The following is a 1,163-nucleotide window of genomic DNA, read 5'->3' as shown; positions in this document are numbered from 1 at the left end:
CATGAAATTAACTGGAAGAGATGTAATTTATAAAACATCCCAATTGAATGAATCCAAGTTAGGGTGGCCGAGCGGTCTAAGGCGCCAGACTCAAGGGGCTAAGTTTCCTTCGTTCACAACTTGAATCTGTGTATTCTGGTCCTCGTATGAGAGCCTGGGTGCGAATCCCACTTCTGACACGATATGTTTTATGAAATTAACTGGAAGAGATGTAATTTATTAAACGTCCCAATATAACGAATCCTAGTCGGGGTGGCCGAGCGGTCTAAGGCGCCAGACTCAAGGGACTCAGTTTCCATCGTTCGCAACGTGAATCTGTGTATTCTGGTCCTCGTATGAGAGCGTGGGTTCGAATCCCACTTCTGACACGATATGTTTTATGAAATTAACTAGAATAGATGTAATTTATAAAACGTCCCAATTGAATGAATCCAAGTCAGGGTGGCCGAGCGGTCTAAGGCGCCAGACTCAAATGGCTCAGTTTCCATCGTTCACAACGTGAATCTGTGCATTCTGGTCCTCGTATGAGGGCCTGGGTGCGAATCCCACTTCTGACACGATATGTTCTATGAAATTAACTGGAAGAGATGTAATTTATAAAACGTCCCAATATAACGAATCCTAGTCGGGGTGGCCGAGCGATCTAAGGCGCCAGACTCAAGGGACTCAGTTTCCATCGTTCGCAACGTGAATCTGTGTATTCTGGTCCTCGTATGAGAGCGTGGGTTCGAATCCCACTTCTGACACGATATGTTTTATGAAATTAACTAGAATAGATGTAATTTATAAAACGTCCCAATTGAATGAATCCAAGTCAGGGTGGCCGAGCGGTCTAAGGCGCCAGACTCAAATGGCTCAGTTTCCATCGTTCACAACGTGAATCTGTGCATTCTGGTCCTCGTATGAGGGCGTGGGTTCGAATCCCACTTCTGACACGATATTTTTCATGAAATTAACTGGAAGAGATGTAATTTATAAAACATCCCAATTGAATGAATCCAAGTTAGGGTGGCCGAGCGGTCTAAGGCGCCAGACTCAAGGGGCTAAGTTTCCTTCGTTCACAACTTGAATCTGTGTATTCTGGTCCTCGTATGAGAGCCTGGGTGCGAATCCCACTTCTGACACGATATGTTTTATGAAATTAACTGGAAGAGATGTAATTT

The 1,163-nt window shown here is 44.5% G+C and overlaps 1 non-coding gene across 1 annotated transcript; it reads left to right on the top strand.

Annotated features, from left to right (window-relative positions):
* The first annotated feature begins 813 nt into the window (after positions 1-813).
* On the top strand, positions 814-935 carry TRNAL-CAA (transfer RNA leucine (anticodon CAA)). Its single transcript has 2 exons — positions 814-851; positions 890-935. It is a non-coding gene; the product is annotated as a tRNA-Leu (tRNA).
* Positions 936-1,163: the final 228 nt, after the last annotated feature.

Source organism: Phalangium opilio, unplaced genomic scaffold (genome assembly GCF_054372755.1).
Source record: "Phalangium opilio isolate 3A_F unplaced genomic scaffold, DU_Popi_V2 ptg000061l_1, whole genome shotgun sequence".
Lineage (NCBI taxonomy): Eukaryota > Metazoa > Arthropoda > Arachnida > Opiliones > Phalangiidae > Phalangium > Phalangium opilio.
Note: the sequence above shows the minus strand (reverse complement) of the source record. Positions and strands in the feature narration are given on the sequence as shown.